Raw genomic sequence first — 15,592 nt, 5'->3', positions numbered from 1 at the left:
CACGATTTTTACTGGTGCTTTAAATACATATTTATGTCATGAAAGTTTTCTTCTTAGATAAGTGATGCCTGTTTTTAGAAAATATGGTCGTGAAATGTTACTCCACCTTACTTGCACTCCGCAAGCGTGTCTACTAAAGCCACAAATTGCCGTGGCAGCAAACACCCACAATCGTGTGACCGTGTGGGAATATTTGGGGATATCCATATGTGTACATCATGATGTTTTTAATACGCATATATCTGTAAAAGGAGAAGACAGCGCTTCCCCAAAACACGTAAGCAGAGTGCACCCCAAGGTCGCACATGGTTCCGAACACACGGCACGTGGCGACGCGCAAAGCCGGCCGGCGCTCTGGAGCGCATCTGGGTCTGCAGACAGCGGATCATCTTTCTCCTACAGTCGCGTCCTCGCTCGGAAACCTGATGCAGCGTGGTGGACTGATCCACCGACGGTGGCCATCGGGTGGCACGACATCGGTAGACCAGCAAACACCACAACCTTGTGATATCGAAGTAACACTCAGAGAATCTAGAAAAACCATTTGCGCTGATGTCTCCAAAGATGAATTTTAGGGTACGGTTGTTGAATATGAGCTTGGCTTTAATGTAGAACGGTCTAAATATCATCTGATAGTATACTTACAAGAAACTTGAACAAGCTTAAAATGATAAAAGAGATAAAGGACCATCAACTTAAAAATATTCCCTTTATGACCAAGGACAGAAACAAAGCAAATGTGATGTCGGAAGCACAGATACTGGAATCAAGCTAGGGACGCACAATGAGAACCTCAGTGTGGCTGGTGTCTTGATAGGAAACTTATGTCCAAAAGTTCAGCGATTATACTAAGTTCTCACTTAACAGCTACTGGGGTTATTGCTACAAATCAAATTGTGCAGCCCAGTTTGGGTACACTCTCAGGAAAGTTCCGCTAAGGATAAACCAGCTGCCCATCTCTCCCTTGGCATATTAGGCTGTTGGTTTCCAGAATTGTGACAATGAAAAATAAAATACTTAAGGCCTCAAGAGCTGCTTTTAATTAAATTGCCAAGTTTCCCATTGGGGGTTATCTACAAATTATGCTGCTTTCTTTTTTATGTGAAATGAGCAATGTTCCATGGGAAATGCCGTGAAATCCAGTCCTCTGTAGGAGCCTGCCTGGAAGGGTGTGGACATAGGGATCACTATATTTCCTGCTGCTGCGTTTCTGTGCCCACGAGAGCCCCAAGAGGCCACCCAGCAGAAGGGGGGCCTGTTGTCACTGGGGTGACTCGGCTTCGTAGAAGCTGTGACTTTGTTGTCATGGGTCAGAGAGGAAAACGTGCGGCGCCCTTCCCAGTGCAGATGTACGTCTGTTACTGTCGAGAAATGTGAAGTGTTTTGGAAATCCGAAGTGGTTCTAAAATTTATTTGATGGTGAACCTGACCTGAACTAAAGTGAAGCTACTTATGGGACACTGGTGTGTTTGTGCATGCCTGTGGGTCTTGCACACTGCACGTGTCCACACTCACAGAGGCGCCTGCGTGTTCGGTGGTTGTACATGTGCTTCTCCCTCTCCTGCTGTCTCTCTCAAATAACAAAGGGGACAAACAATGTTATGTGGCAAATGCTATGTGGACCAGGTTACTTTTCTAAAATCCGAAAAACCCTGAATTTCAAAGTGGAAGATCTCAATATAGGGAGGGACATTCTGCGTTTGTGGATGCTGTATGAATATCCGTGACCAGCATTGTTTATTAAGCATAGCATCCTTCCCTTGCTGCTTGCCCAGCTGCTTCGGTCATAAATTGAGCATCCAGATGAAAAAACTTAAACTTGAGCTCTGTGTACCCCATGCCAAACCAAAACCTCAATCCCTGGTGAAATGTAGGCATAAATGAAAGAAGTAAAGTAATAAATCTGCTAGAAAATTCCACAGGTTAAAATACGTTTATGGGCCAAGAGAAGGTTTTTCAAAACTGAACATAAAAATTACTAACTGAAAAGGGGACAACATGATCAAAATTAAGGACTTCTGTCAATCAAAAGATTAGGAGGCTAAAAAAGGCCAGCACGGGTGAGAGGAGATGTGGAAACAGTGCTAACCGGCTTCCGGGAAGATGAGGTGTCATGCTCTCCCTCCAGAATAACTAGAACACCTGCAAAGCACACCCGAGAAGACCCTGGGGGTGGGAGGAGGCGACCAGCGGGGCAGAGACTTCCCTGGGCCTCCCCAGACTCAGAGCTGAAGAGCTGGCCGCCCAGAGAGTAGAGGGCAGAGACGGAGAAGCCCCCGGAAGAGCTGCTCTCTCCAGCCCAAGGACCAGGAGAGGGGCTGCCCGGCAGGACAGGCAACCTCTGGACAATGACCACCCTCCCCAGTGGTAACGTGGACACCCGCCCACCTCGTGTTGGCGGTGACCCCGGGGGACAGCCGGAGCCCCCACGGCCTGGCGGCAGCAATGACCACCCCCACGCAGCTCCCAAACGAGGCCAGTGCACACCTGGACTTCTCCCCGCCGGGCACAGGTGAGGCGGCGCATCCACCTGGGCGGCTGGTGAACAGCCGGGCAGAGACAGCCAAGCACAAGGTCTGAATAAGGTCCCTATGCTCACAACGTGATGTGAAGCCGTCCAGGCTTCGGTCGAAAACCACTCGTCCTACCAAGAACCAGGAAGGTCTCAAGCTGAATAAACGTCAACTCTGAGATGGCAGAGGTGACAGAAGTCCTGACACGGATGTTAGAGCATCGCGGGCAAAGATGCCGCCACAAGAACTCCAGGCCCACGAAACGTTAACGTGAGAAAACCCGGCAAAGAAGCAGAAGACACAAAGAGCCGAGCAGAAGCTTGAGAATGAAAACCTTGCAGCAGGCATGACAGAAAGCACAGTCGGTGGTCTCAGCAGCAGAAGGGGACAGAGCGAGAATCAGGGAGGCGGCAGCTAGAACAAGAGGAGTGGCCCCATCTGAACAGCAGAGAGAAGCGACTGAAGAGACGGAGCCTCGGGGGCCCGCGCGGCTCCCCCAGAAGAGCTGAGGCTCCAGGCCGCGAAGTCCCGGAGGGGAGGAGAGACGGCCGGCTGAAGAAAACGCTCCAAGAAATAGTCGCTGAAAACTGTCCAAATTTGGTAAGGTACAAACCTACAAAGCTGAGTGGACGAACCCCAGCAACAAAAACCCAAGTCCACACCAAGACTTGTCATAGACTCGTGAAAATTAAAGACAAAAAGGGGCGCCTGGGTGGCTCAGTCGGTGAAGCGTCTGCCTTTGGCTCAGGTCATGATCCCGGGGTCCTGGGATCGAGCCCCACGTGGGGCTCCCTGCTCAGCAGGAAGCCTGCTTCTCCCTCTGCCCCACCCCACTCCTGCTCTCTCTCTCAAATAACTAAATAAAATCTTTAAAAATAAATAAATAAATGAAATGTTCCCACAATGAAATTTCACTTTGAAAAGATTTCCCTTCCAATTTCCAAAGTACTTCATGTTCATTGTAGAAAATGTGGTAAATACAAATAAATAAAAAAGGGAAAATCACCCAAAGCCCATGACTGGCTTGCTTTGTTTTGTTTTGTTTTTGCTAACGTTTTCACGTACTTCCTTCCTTTCTTTCTTGATGGGTATACACTGCACACATACAAACCACCACACGAGCGAATCAGGACGGTATCACGCTGGACCCCCGGTTTTGTCTTGCCTTATGACTTGACTTTTGAAAACGTGGGGCTGCTGCCTGTTGTCCCAACACTGTTCATATGGGACCTTCTGTGACACAGGTTTGGGGGAGCGAGATGCTCCCCGAGTTCCTGGGACCACGAGGGAGGTCGTTGGTCCCTAAGGGTTCCATAATGAGGTGGGGACTCGACCACAGAAGTTAAAAATACGAGTGTGGCTCCCACAGGGCTGGCCAACAAGTAAGATAAGAGTGTCTTGGTCTGATAGGTGTCTCTGAATATCCTTGTGACGCCTCTACTTTTTGAGGACAAAATGCTGAAGGTGAAAATGTTTAAATTTACACAAGGAAACTGCATTTATGTCCACAGGTGGCTTTTAAAAACTTAAGTATGTCTAATAATAGTTGTTCTGTCCATAGGAGTTTGCGTTCATACTCGAACCTGTGTTGCATTTTAATTCTCTAGGAAATCACTTGAAACAGTATGGCCTCTTGCAAAAAGCCATGAATCCAGCCTGTGGTTTTATTTTGTTTAATCTCCACCTTTTCACACTATCTTTTCTTTTGGGAAGGAAAGAGCTATCAGCATATGATAATTTGTGTATCGCACTGAAAAATAGTTTGGGTGCCAATCGGTATCCCACAATTATCTAGCTTTCGACGGAGAACAGGAGAACAGGTGAGCACCCTGCCCGGGGCTGACAGGGGTCCGGCTCACCTGGACGGGCGGCTGTGGGCTCCACGCTCCGTTCCGGTCCCCATGCCTCTGTGTGATGGAGCAGGCGTTCGTACGTGTCTGTGGACAGGATCAAAGGGTGATCTGAATTTGTTCCAGGCAATTTCTCCTTTTGTTTTTCTTAATTCATGAGTATTAATATTCTTTAATGAGGATTTTTTATTTAGAGGGTTTTTTGTTGTTTTTGGAGGGAGCTCTGCTTCCCTCCTTTCTGGAGTGTCGAGCATTAGCAAACTCAGAGTAACGGAACATATGCAACCAAAGTGTATTACTGACCCTTTATAAAGGGAAGAGGAGGAGAAGGCTCAGTGTGCACTCTACTCAGAATGGACATTGCTGAGGTCCCAAGGATCTCGTGGAATGTCAGCAGAGGCCAGTGATTATCATGTCGATCTGATGCCGTGTCTCCCAGTCTCTGTGTCTCGTAAGACAGAGCTGATGTGGGCATGGTGCTCGGCCTACAAACATCTGGCCTAGAGAAACGACAGGCGGTGGCCTTGAAGAGGCATCAGTGGTCAGCCTGAGTGGACATGGGGAAGCCGTCACCTCCGCGTGTTTGCTTTGTGTCCGCACTGGGCTGGATGCTTTGTGTGCATTCTCCCACTTAGTCCTCAAATAAATCCTTCAAGTTGGGACTATTTCCATTCCCATTCTTCGGGTACAGAAACATACTCAGAGTTTAAAACCTGCTCATGATTGTTGGCTGGTAAGTGGGAGACAAGAGATCAAGACCCAGAGGACGTGCTGCAGGGCATTAATCCTGGGACACTGAGCTATCTTAGCACCTAAATTTAATGACGGCATCACCGTGCCTTAAAAAACATCTGAAAATAAATGTGTCACACTCTCTGATGGGTGCTAAGTTTCTACCGTCAAAAATTTGTCCTAAAATTTTCAGTAGGAACAGCTGAGAGTTATTATTTGTTATAACAAATATTTCTTAGGCACTTAGTAGTGTCGCCAGAGAGAACAGGGTGAATGAGACGCACGGAACGAGTAAGACAACTGCACAAACAGCAAAATACAAAGCTGACCGCGGTGTGAGAGGCGTCCTGCAGGTGCTGTGGGCGCTCGGGGGTCGGCGTCTATCGAGAGGCCGTGTGGGTGGCCGCGGAACACCACATGCTGGGGCTGGCGGACTCCACGTGTGTGGAGAGCCCACTTCCTTCCTGCACGTCTGTCTTCTTGAGGCATCCTCGCATGACTGACCAGGACAAGGGGGCTCTCTGGGGCTTCTTACAAGGGCACTAATCTCACTCATGAGGGTCCTACCCTTATGACCCGATCACCTCCCAAAGGCCCCACCTCCTGACACCTTCACCTTGGGGGAGAAGTTTAAACATGTAAGTCTGGGGGGACACGGCCTTCAGTCCATAGCACAAGATTGTCATGAAGGTGATGGCATTTGGAATGGGGCAGAGAAGATCCTGGAGCGTGCTGAGTGCCAGGACCGCCGGAAACAGGTCGGAGAAGACCAAGGGGCTGGTTGGGGGAGGGTAAGGCACACCATGGGAGTCGGCTAGCAGAGGCCGTGAAAGCTCCGGACCTGCTCCCACGCCCGCCAGCAGCCCCGCACCTCCGCCCAGCCCCACACGTCCACATTCTGATGCACAACAGGGCCTGACGGCCAACGGAACATGGCTGAGTTTGTGAGCGGATTGCCGGAGCTTGCCGTTTACAGTGTAACGTAGTTCAGATAAAAATCTGTCTGGGCTGCATGCCGGTGGCCCGTCCTGGCTGGTGAGGAGCAGACACTCCTCGGACGGAGCCTGGTGGGGAGGGTCTGAGGAGACAGCGGAGTCCGGGGGAAGAGCCGCTGCAGGGAGGAGGCCGAGGTGGAAGGAGAGGGAAGAAATACGACTCAGGGCGTAAACTTCGTGTGCAAACAATTCTTCCAGCCTGAAAATTTAAAGCAGCAATTCCTTTAAAAAGCCAAGAAAAGTCTAAATCACACATCTTTTCAACGATGGTAAGTGAAGACATTTTACTGGTGCTTGTGCGGGTGAGGGGTGAGCCCAAGACTGGCGCTCAACTCTGGTGCGTGTGGCCTCTTTCTCTACCAAGCCTGGAAGATCTCCTCCGAATGTCTTTGCCTTTGTTATGGCCCCACAATTTCCCGGCCATTCCCAGATGGCAGCCCTCTTGCGACCTCCCTGCCCTCGGATTCCGTCCGGGGTGGGATGGGCCTCAGCATCTGGACACAGCGCTGCGTGGCCAGCCCCAGTGGTCTCCCGGCCCGTCTCCTCGGGCTCCGGCTCCGGCTCACTCTGGCAGCCTCCGTCACAGCTCCTTCTAGGTCGAGCGTGTGAAACGTAGCAGGAGGCAGAGGCAAGGCCGTGGCTAAGACGGGCCTTGCTCACAGAGCAGCACGCAGGCTGTCCCCAGAGGCCAGGGCAGGGGGGGAGAGCTGGGGGACAGGTGGGCAGCCCGCACACGTCTTGTCCTGGGGGTGCCATGCACTCCCTTCGAGGGTGGGGTTCAGCCCACAGCAGTAGGGGGAAAGGAGAACAAGCCCGCGGAGCCTCAGATGTCAAGGTAAGCAAGGCCTGGCCTGTCCCCCATGCTCTGGAACCCAAGCCAGCCTGTCTGGACCAAAGTGCGGCCCGGCTAAACGTTCTCGGGGTCCCAGGGGCTTTGGCTCTGACCCTACTCACGGCTTGACTTCTTCCTAAAGTAGAATCGAGAATATTTGCAATTAGCCAGCTAAAGACAGAAAGCGAAGACAATGCAATGATGTGTTGTTCGACACGTAGTAAAAGCAGAATTTTAGGCTGGAACCTCGCTTTTCCTGATCTACATTAATATTGTAGAATCAGACAACATGTGGACCAAGTAAACATTACACTTTTTGTCATGAAATATCTAAAAGCGGCACACCAAACCTTTTAGTTTAAAAAAAATGAAAGCCAGTAAAACATTTCTGCATTCCAACATCAAGGGAACTGTGAATGCATCTACGAGTTCTTGTACACAATTAATAGGAGTGTTTCATTTCGCCCCGTATAAACTTGCTCAGCTGTAAACAAACCGTCATGGAAATTGGACCAAATACTAACCTCATTGCCTGGACGCCACAACAAATGACGACATCAGAGTAAACGGGAGCCCTGCAGATGTCAGACAGAAGGAAGGTTCGCTTTACATCCTCATTGAGGTATAAATTCTGTTCCCAAGAATCCAGCGGCTTTAGTGCACTCACGGGCTGTCAGCGCGAGCTCATTTTAGAAGGTTCTCTGCAGCCCCCAAAGCGCCCGGCGCCTGTTAGCAGCCCCACCGCTCACCCTCCCCACCCTCAGCCCCAGGCAACCACTAATCTCCCCACTGTCTCCAGAGAGGCCCTGATTCTGGACGTTTCACGTAAGTGGAATCATACAACATATGGTCTGAGAAAATTACCTTTCAGTGGGATTTTAATAGCTGTATGCCCATAATAAGAATGTTTTTATACTGCAACTTCATTTGCTATTCCTAAGAAAAGGAAGCCCCATGAGAACTTGTCCAGGTGCCCAGACAAGGGTCTTCTTGTCACTCTTTTTTTTTTTTTTTTTTTTTTTTTTTAAGATTTTATTTATTTATTCATGAGAGACAGAGAGAAACAGAGGGAGAAGCAGGCTCCCAAGGAGCGGGAAGCCCGATGCGGGACTCGATCCCAGGACCCTGGGATCATGACCTGAGCCGAAGGCAGACGCTCAACCATCTGAGCCACCCAGGCGCCCTTCTTGTCACTCTTGTATCTCGAGCATTTCTGTGCCCACGGGATGCTTCCCGACCGCCTCGTCAGGTCGCCCTCACAAACCGAGTGATGATGCAGGGGTCACTGCCTCCTTCATCCACGCGGCGTGGCGGCGTGGCGGAATCTCCGTCAGGCTCCGTGATCTCCACAGTCGAGCAGGACCTGACACGTCCTAAGTCCCTGTCTTCCAGAGGCTGGCACGTGGCTTCACATAGAGTGCACGCACGCACATACTCCAGTGTCATGGCTCCACCATACAGGACCCTATAAACGGCTGCCCTCCGTGGAATTTACCGCAGTGGTCTCATTTCAAAGACATTCTGTCTCTTGTATTACATACAGAATAAAGTCCAAGGAAGTTTAACCAATCTGGGGGAAAAAAATCAAGAAACTCACGTTTTCAAAAAAAATCATGTTTTCTGACCAGCTTACAATTTTCATTTGCTGTTAACTTAATTGGCAATCTCTGAGGTGTGCAGATGTCCAGCCTGCTGAATTCCTCTAGTGCTAACAATGAATGCAACAGTTTCGCTGCTCGCCCAGTCTGCTCCCTATGCTCACCGCAGAATTAGGACCAGAAAGGCCCCACGATGTATCATCCACATGAATCATTGTTACCTTACCGCCTAGCCTCCTTGTGACACGCTTCTGCCGCTGTTCACACTGCGGTGCTATCTCCAAACCCACACACTCCCAGCCAACGTCTGAGGCAGCTATACAAAAATATACCACCTTGTCGCTCATCCAATCCGAAAAATTTTTTTAAAAAGGAATTTATTAATACCATCTCACTGAAAACATTTCAAAGTCTGTTGAATCCAGATTGTTATGGCACCAAAGAAGCCAATGAATTAAACAAATCATAACGGGTGGGGCCGTCCTACTGTCCTCAGATTCGTTTGTGGGCTTTGTCATCCTGCAGAGCACAGAGCACTCGTCCAGCTGCCAGGGTCCCTCCGGAAGGCTGGTCCAGGGGGCGGCACCACCCGCTCACCTTTTCATCTCGGGGAGGGAGACGGACGTGTGTTCTTTGCGTGTTTGCACAGCTCCCACCCTGCAGTTGGCTAAGCAAAAGCAGGCTCCGCTTGGTCCTAAATATCTGCATGTGAGGCCAACGCCCCACTTCCCAGTGACAGTTTTTGGGTAAGGGGGTCTTTTTTGCTTTCTGATAATTATAAAAAGATGATAGCCCCACCCTAAAACTACTGTCTTTGTACCAGGCACTAAGCTAAATGCTTAAAATGTGTGCTGTCACTAAGTTCTCCTGAAAGCTTGGTGGGCAGGTGCCTCTGTCCCCACCAAGCAGGTGAGGAGGCCAGGCTTTGGAGGGCTGGTCAGCAGGCTCCTGGCACCCGCGGCACCGCGAGGTGGGGACACTGGCACTGAGCCCGCGCCCTCACCACTTCGCCGTTGTCTGAGCACAAATTGTTCTTGTGAGGGAAGAAGACTTTCTGTTTTTAGAAATGTTTCAGGGGCGCCTGGGTGGTGTAGTCAGTTAGGCATCAGACTCTTGGTTTCGGCTCAGGTCAGGATCTCGGGGTCATGAGATCAAGCCCTGTGTCAGGCTCCGTGCTCGGCGGGGAGTCTGCCGGACATTCTCTCTTCCCCTGCCCCTGCCCCTCCCACTCAAGCTCTCGCTCTCTCCCTCTCTCTCTAAAATAAATAAATAAGCCTTTAAAAAATGTTTTAAATGTTATTCCCCCCCTTTTAGAAGAAAAAGAGTAGCGAGTGCTTTTGGGGTCTTTCCTGGAATTTTGCGTTCTCTGTCCTTGAGGGTGGGCGACTTTCCGAGGCCGGTTAGCGGTGCCCACGGCACAGTTCGTAAAGCTCCTGGTGCGTAAGTGCTACAATTGCTGGAAGTGACACTCAGATGTGGCTTCTTGCCCTTCGAGCCCTCGCTTTGTCCCTGGCAAGTGCGGGGCGTGGGCATCTGGGTTAGGGCCACATGCCTGGGTTAGGCAGGAGTGGCCAAGTGGAGGCCAGAGCTGCAAGCACAGGGCGCCAAAAATGTCAGCTTTCATCCCAGAGAAGAGCCACGGACACATGCCGTTAGGACGCGCATCTCTGCGTCCCTGGTCGAAAGACAGCCGGCGCTTGCCATGTCGGCCAAAACCCAGACTTTCATAATGTGAGAATTTCATGGAAACTGCCTTCAGCATAATAAGTACAAGTGATTTATCTGATAAAAGAATGTCAACAGCAAGTACGTGTAATTGGTGTGGTGACAAATTGTACCTGTCCTTCCCAGGAAGAAAGGGACACTGCTGTGCACAGGCAGGACGGGGCAGGGTCAAGGATGGGCGCTTGCATTTTCGACGCAGCTTTCAGAAGCGCACGCGATCCTTTCAGAGGGTCGATGCAAATTATACCTAGTAAAGTTATTATAAATAATTGCTGCCTCTCTCTCTTCTCCTGCGTAATCAGGGGGTTTGGAGTGCAGAGCAGGCAGTTACGGATGAGAGATGCCTTTAATTCTGAATTGGGGGCGTCTCGCGGAGGACCCCTAATCTTCACTGAAGTCACAGATTCACTTTCAAAGATTCGTGACATCTTAGGGAATCGGAGGCCCATGGGACTCAGAGATTCAGCCAGGAAGGGTGAGAAACGCAGCCTTCGGTGGGTCCTCGGGATCTGCACACACCACCTCACACACTGGAATGTCACGGAGAGGCAGAGAGAAGGCACCTGCTTCCGCGTGACAATGGCTGGAGAGCAGCGAAGGCACCACAGGATGAGGGGAAATAAGTAGGCTATGGTACCTCGGGCACAGTATCACATAATGAGGTGGGAGGGCCATTCATTCCAACAGTATTTGTTGAGAGACCCCCTTGTGCCCACACTGAGCCAAGCGGTGGGGGTCCCTTGACATTCCCCAGCCCCTTGTGGCTGCGGTCAAGGCCAGGTGGCAAAATGACAGAGGCCAGAGAAGCGCAGGGCTGTCCCTGGGGCGCGGGAGGGTGCCCCAGACCAGACCAGCCCAGCCACAGCCAGGTGGGAACGTGTCCAGGCCTGAGCCTTGAAAACCACAGCTAGATGCCCTGCAAAAAGCCAGCTCTGAGAATGCTGATGGGGGTTTGTCAGAACGGGGCACTCATCCCCAAATAGCTCTCGTCACCCGGTGGGTAATGTTCCCGCCAGGCCAGCTGTGGCAAAGCTCTCAACACAAAGTGGGTAAAAAGGGCTAGGGGGGCCGAATGGGTTTCCTCAGCCAGGTCAGGCGAGCCTGGAGAACACGGAGAACAAAGCCGGGCTGCCAGCAGGGGTGATGGTGTGGGCCGTCAAGAGGTACAAACTTCTAGTCGCCAAATAAATAAGTCCTGGGGATGAAAAGTACAGTACAGGGAGCGTCGTCAATAATAATACTGTAATAACATTTCACGGTAAAAGATGAGTAACATATGGAGGTGTTGAATCACTATGTTACACACCTGAAACTGATGTAACATTGTCTGTCTATTATACTGCAATAATAAAAACATTTAATTAAATAAAAATATTTAATTAAATAAATTCAAAAAAGAAAATATCCTACACACATGGGCCACACGGTGGGCTTCGCAGTTTGCAATAAGCATACTCCCCCGTATGAATAACTTCTCGTTAAGCATTTCAGGGATTCGGGGCACCTGAGTGGCTCAGATGGTTAAGCATCTGCCTTCAGCTTGGGTCATGATCTCAGGGTCCTGGGATGGAGCCCCGTATCGGGCTCCTTGCTCAGTGAGGAGTCTGCATCTCCCTCTCCCACTGCCTCTCTCCCCTGCTTGTGCTCTCTCTCTGTCTCAAATGAATAAATAATAATAATAATAATAGAAGAATTTAAGGGATTAGCTTCATGTGCCTGACATGGTAGAGACAAAAATGAGATTTCAATACAAGAGTGTATTTCTTCTAGAGCTCTCTTAAGAGATTTCCCATTTTTGTCATCACTGAGACTATGGTATTGTGTTTGGGAAGAGGTTCACCGGTGTAAAGTTAAAGGTGGACAGACCTTGTTAGACACACAGCTGTTGATCCAGAACAGCTGTACAGATCCCAAACCCCAACCAACCAAACGGGACTCCGAAGAGTCCACTTGGAGTCTAGTTTATTCTTTAGGCAATCCTTTGAAACTCTCCGTGAGAAGCTAGTAATTACATTTTTCCCATTTTGATGGAATAGTTGAAGTGTCTATGGTTCATTACAATAGTAATTGAATGCGTGGTTTAAAGAAGAGGACTTTTCTAGATACATCAGTCTCCATGCACCTCAGCTGACCCTAAACAAGAGAAAGCTCTGCTCCAAGGCCTTGGGCTTTCCAGGGTACACCTGAAGTTGTACATGCCCTATAAATTCCACGTGTGCACACACCCATTCACACACTTGCTCACATGCTCACATGCACACACGTTTTTGTGGTTGACTTAAATTCTTTCAGGAAAATGAAACACTGAAATAAATTCTGCACAAAATACATTTTTTAATTAAGAGCTTGCTATAATTAATGTGAGTGCATCGTGTGGTAAAATGAATGAAAACTTTATTGTACTATAGTTACATTTTTCTCCTTTTATAATGGATCCAGACTTCACACGTTAGGAGGGTAGTTAGCCTTTCAAGGGGTGACACGTGGTGTTGGAAATCTCGTACTTTGGTCCCTGTTGGGGTGTTGTGAATTCAGATGCGGGGTAGAGAGGGAGGCAGAGCCCCAGAGAACAAAGCAAAGAAAGCATCAGTAGGAAATAATGAGTACTAAAATGGGTCTTTAACAATGCATTTAAAGACCACTTGTCACAAGATTCATCTTTTATGGTAGTTTTTCTAAAAATTATTGTGCATTACAATAGCAGTCTTCAAACTTTTGTGCTCAGTGACCCCCTAAAAGAACTTTGGAAAAGTATGGATCCCTTCACTGGGCTTGTATAGACAGCTAAACGTTTTCACTGTAACCGTGAATAGTTACAAGTGATGCATTTTTAGCATGTTATATTTACATTTTAAAATGGAACTGTGACGTCACCTTTTTTAAAAAAAGATTTTATTTATTTATTTATTTGGAGAGTGTGAGCAGGGGAAGAGCAGAGGGAGAGAGAGAATCTCAAGCAGGCTCTGCACTGAGCTTGGAGCCCAACATGGGACTCGATCCCATGACCCTGAGACCATGACCTGAGCCAAAATTAAGTCGGACACTCAATGGACTGAGCCACCCTGGCGCCTGGGACATCACTTTTTAAAATGTACTGAATGACATTTAAATTCCATGATATGGTACCCACTGTCATCCATTTAAAATATATATATATAATGAAGTTCTTCTTTGACATTTGAAAATCTTTTTGCTAAAGTATACTTTTTTAAAACGTTTCACTGAAAAGTTTTTATTGGCCTTTTGGATAGAAATGGGTATTTATCCGCCAGGGAGGATGATCCCATCACACACCTGCTAGAACCAGCACATGGCCTCCTCTTTGCTGAGTCTGTGTTTGGCCCCCCTGAGGCGCATGCTGCGCTTCTGCCTGGGATGCAGAAACTGGCCCACCCAGCACCACGTAGAACTCCAGGCCACACCTACCAATGCTTGGGTCACATTTGATCCCAGATCGACGTGCTGCTGGATCCCAAAGCCAAAGTTTCCAGCATTGGAGAAGTTATTTTTTCTTAACTCATACTCCTGCACCCTTAGACTTTTCTCTGGATTTCTTCTGCCCTGGCCCCACAGACAATCTTTTCATTTCTCCGACTGCCAAATGATCTGATGGCCTATCTAGCTCTGGAGAACTCAGGGTCTGGCCTCCAGCCGGGTCAGCCTGTTTCCGTTGTCCCCCACACGGACATGGAAGCAGAGATTGTGGATGCGATATTCCCACGTGGGGTTCTCCTTTTCACCTTGATCCTGTGCTGTGGTGAACAGGAAGAGCTAAAGCATAATTTTTGAAGAGGTCAAGTAACTCTCATGTGGATACATAATGTATGTGTGCCAAAATTTTACAAACTTATGAATCAAGAGGAAGATCACGAGGGAAGATACAATGAGTAAGACCTTAAGACAGCCCCAGAGAGTTTTTCAGGACCTAGAATTCATAGCTGTTAGGATCAGGTCACTTAGACACAAAAGTGGTTAATATCCTAAAGGACAATAAACTATATCCTTTGATGTTCTATTTTCTTCCTGGGCCAGAATTATTTGCTTCTCTACTGCACGCTACCTTCACGCTAATGTGTAATTTCAGTAAATTGGAGACCTCTACTAAGTAGTAGTCAGTTGAACGAAGTCCATTTCCCAGTCTTCGGGTGGCCTGTGCCCATATATGAGAAGAAATGACACGCCAGCCTCCTTTCGCCTTATGTCCAAGCTCGGGCGGTCAGTATTTTCTTTATTCTCTTTCTAAAGCTCAGCTGGCAACTCTGGTTCAGAGGCTAAACGTGGCCTTTGGAGCCTGGGTTCGAGTTCTGGCTGTGACCCAGGTCAGCTGCGTACCCATGCTGTGCCTCGGGGTCCTCGTCTGCGGAGGTGAGGGACAGTCACGACGCATGATTGTGGCCAGTGATCACATGGTCTTCTATCCTTTCACCTTCCGCTTCTCCATATGAGGCCTCTTAGACCTCAGGCATATATTTAGATTTGGTTTGTAGTCCAATCTGACAATTTGACTTTTTTTTTTTTTTTAAAGATTTTATTTATTTGACAGAGAGAGACACAGCGAGAGAGGGAACACAAGCAGGGGGAGCGGGAGAGGGAGAAGCAGGCTTCCCGCGGAGCAGGGAGCCCGATGCGGGACTCGATCCCGGGACTCCAGGATCACGACCCGAGCCGAAGGCAGACGCTTAACGACTGAGCCACCCAGGCGCCCCTGAATAATATGGGTTTCTGTGGGGGTTTTTCCCCATAAATACACCTAACAGTGCTGTAAATGTATTTTCTCTAACTTAGGAGCTCCTCCGTAACATTTTCTTTTCTCTAGCTTTTCATCCTAAGAATACAGTATGTTATACGCACAACATACAAAACGCGCTCATCAGCGTTTACTTTCCCGGGAAGGCTTCCGGCCAACAGCAGGCACTGGAGTCAAGTCTCCGGGTCAAAAGTCGTAACTGGGGGGAGCAGGCGCAGCTGACCCTGCGTCGGTCCTGGGTCAGCCACGCCGCGCACAGCTGGCTGTGTTTTTGATCAGACGAAAGCCTCAGTTCCAAAGCACGGGAAGAGCTGAGACCACATTTCCAAGCTACAGATTAGCAGCAAACTTGAACAACACGACAGCAAAGTCGAGAACTCCGGACTCGACGGTTACCCTCTCTTTGGGGGCCACTCAGGGGACTCTTACTGCGTAGGCGCGGGGCAGCGCCGAACGCTCCTGCGCGCGTGGAAGCCCGACAAGGCGGCGAGCGAGAGCACCGGAGAGTCCCCGGCGTCCGGGAACGGCGGCACTCGCGGCCGCCGCCGGAGACGCGCACCTGCCGCGCAGCCCCGCGCCGGCCGCCCGGCGCGCCCCCAC

General features: G+C 49.4%; 1 pseudogene; it reads right to left on the bottom strand.

Annotated features, from left to right (window-relative positions):
- Positions 1 to 13,506: 13,506 nt before the first annotated feature.
- The window catches only part of LOC118004712, a 14,221-nt pseudogene continuing 12,135 nt past the window's right edge, over positions 13,507 to 15,592 (bottom strand).

The sequence above is a fragment of the Mirounga leonina genome, unplaced genomic scaffold (assembly GCF_011800145.1).
Source record: "Mirounga leonina isolate KUSES-001 unplaced genomic scaffold, KU_Mleo_1.0 Mir_93, whole genome shotgun sequence".
Lineage (NCBI taxonomy): Eukaryota > Metazoa > Chordata > Mammalia > Carnivora > Phocidae > Mirounga > Mirounga leonina.
Note: the sequence above shows the minus strand (reverse complement) of the source record. Positions and strands in the feature narration are given on the sequence as shown.